This window comes from Molossus molossus, unplaced genomic scaffold (assembly GCF_014108415.1).
Source record: "Molossus molossus isolate mMolMol1 unplaced genomic scaffold, mMolMol1.p scaffold_m16_p_2, whole genome shotgun sequence".
Classification (NCBI taxonomy): domain Eukaryota; kingdom Metazoa; phylum Chordata; class Mammalia; order Chiroptera; family Molossidae; genus Molossus; species Molossus molossus.
In genome coordinates, this window is record NW_023425355.1 from 54,788,678 (window position 1) to 54,791,549 (window position 2,872).

At 42.7% G+C, this 2,872-nt stretch overlaps 1 pseudogene; it reads left to right on the forward strand.

Annotated features, from left to right (window-relative positions):
• The first annotated feature begins 231 nt into the window (after window positions 1-231).
• LOC118636656 lies at window positions 232-2,669 on the forward strand (annotated as a pseudogene).
• Window positions 2,670-2,872: the final 203 nt, after the last annotated feature.

The following is a 2,872-nucleotide window of genomic DNA, read 5'->3' on the forward strand; positions in this document are numbered from 1 at the left end:
GCTCTCACTGCTCACAGCACTGTGGAGCCCCGACCCTAGCTTGGCCTCAGACCACAGTGCCCCTCCTGGCTTCCTGCACACCTGCCCCTCCCCCCATTTCAGGGGTTGGCCTGGCTCCCTTCCCTAGACCAATGAGGGAGCAGGTTGCCCTGAGGAGGCAGAGAAGGGAGTGCTCAGCTGGCCCTGAGGAGGCAGGGAAGGGAGTGCTGGGCCCGCCCACAGCTGGTGACGATGCCAAATTTCTGTGCTGCTCCAAACTACACGCAGAAGAGCATGCAGTCAGACCTGGCCTTTTTCAGGGTTCTCTGGGATCCGGCCAGGTGGATAATGGGCTGCAGGCAGTGGGAAAGCGGGAACTCAGGGACCTCGGAGCACGTGAGCCAGTGGGGATTCAGGGCTGAGGGCACCATCTGAAATAAGAGGCAACTGGGGCAGTTGGCAGATGGGATGAGATGCAAGAAGTGGGTGGAAAATTGTAGGAGAGCAGGCTTAGAAGCTAAAACACCTGATCAACTAAACAAACTATTGATTATGTGATCAACTAAACAAACATTATTGATTATGTGCCAAACACTTTGAGACCTCTATGATCTGTAGAACGAGTTCTTACATGACAGTTCTTTGAGATAATGCAATACCAACAATATCTGATCTTACCAGTCATTTGAACAATCCACATAGTAGACACACAAAACGAATAAAAGAACTGAGTGAAGATGAAATCAGGACACTGAAACAGAAAAAAAATGATGAAACTTCTGAACAGAAACAAAAACATAAAGAAGTCAACAACAGCAATGCTTAGAACCCCAGTGCAGAAGAAGGGGTGAAGAACAGTATGAAGACATTTTACCTTCAACTCTTGAAGAAAATAAAAACAAAGAATACTTAAAATCTTTATTTGAAATATTGATTCTTATGGGAAAACAAAACATACCTCTGGATGGACATGAAACTGATTAAATCCCAGAAGGTCTCTTTATCCCTGATAACTTTCAAGCACTGCAGGAGTGCCAGATGAATTCTGGTGAAGAGGTTCTGAGAAATCCTTTGAGACAACAGTAGTTAACACATTATTCTGTTCAAAAACACAACAGACACAGATGCTAGGGATCTGTGAGAGCTGCATTCCGGAAGGAACCCTCAGGGAAGTGAGAGACTGTCTTTTTTTCGATTATCACTGATGATGTGGACAAAGCAGGGGAAGAGCACCTGCCTGTGTTGGTGAGGTTTGTTGATGAAGCTCATAACCTGAGAGAGGATTTGTGGGTTTCCTGCCTTATGAAGCTGATGCTAAAATTTTGGCCATGAAATATCATACTATGATAACTGAGAAGTGGGGATTAAACATGGAGTATTGTCATGGCCAGGCTTACATCGTGTCCAGTAGATTTTCTCCAAAATGAAAGTTGTTGCTTCTAGACTTTTAGAGAAATATCCCCAGGCTGTCTACACACTGTGTTATTCCTGTGCCTTAAATATGTGGTTGGCAAAATTGGTGCCTGTTACACGAGTATCTGTTGTATTAGGAACAACTGAGGAAGTTTATTCTTTTTTTCCATCAATCACTACAACTGCTTTTAGAGCTTGACAATGTAATTCCTGTCCTCTTTCAGAACAATGAAGAAAGGGGTAAGGAACTGAAGGAAATTTGTCATTCTCAGTGGACAGGCATGCGTGATGCTTTTGAAATTTTAGTGGACCTCCTAAAAGCACTTGTTTTATGTTTAGATGGTGTAAATAATGACACGAATATTAGATGGAATAACTGTATAATGGGCCCAGCATTTGTACTCTGTAGTGCAGTAACTGATTTTGATTTCATTGTTATGATTGTTGTTCTTAAAAATGTTCTACCTTTTACAAGAGGCTTCAGAAAATTCTCCAGGTGCAAACTTCTGATGTCTTCTTTGGAGCCAGTAGCTTGACTGCAGTGCTGCATTCACTAAATGAAATAATGGAAAATATTGAAGTTTACCACGAATTTGGTTTGAGGAAGCCACCAATTTGGTAACCAAACTTGATATTTAGATGAAGCTCCCTGGGAATTTCCACAGAGCTCAGCAGGGGAACCTGAAATCTCAGCTGACCTCTGAGAGTTACTATAAAGAAGCTCTAAGTATTCCAACAGTAGAACACATTACTCAGGAACTGAAAGATATATTCTCAGAACATACCTCAAAGGTCTTAAGTGTTTATCTCTGGTACCCTCTGTTATGGGACAGCTCAAATTTAATACGTCAGAGGAACATCATGCTGACATGTACAGAAGCGACCTACCCAATCCTGACACACTCTCAGCTGAGCTGCACTGTTGAAGAATCAAGTGGAAACACCGAGGGAAAGATATAGAGCTTCCATTCACCATTTATGAAGCCGTCTACCTGCCAGACATCAAGTTTTTTCCTAATGTTTATGCGTTGCTATAGGTCCTATGCATTCTTCCTGTGATGAAGATCGAGAATGAACACTATGAAAATGGGCAAAAGTGTCTCTAAGCATAACTGAGGAACACTTTGACTGACCAAAGGTCAAGTAACTTAGCTTTGCTTAACATAAATTTTTCTATAAAACATGATTTGGATTTAATAGTGGACACATATATCAAACTGTATACAACTAAGTCAGAGTTTCCTACAGATAATTCTGAAACCACTGAAAATACCTGAGAGACTTTAAAAATAGGTTTTCTCTTGTCTTGGCCAGTTTGGCTCAGCAGTTGGAGCATCGGCCTGTGGACTGGAGAGTCCCGGGTTTGGTTCCCACTGAGGGTGCATGCCTCAGTTGCATTTTGTCCCTGGCCCCTGTTGGGGTCGTGTGGGTGGTGGCCACTCAGTGTGTCTCTCTCACATCGATGTTTCTCTCTCTTTTT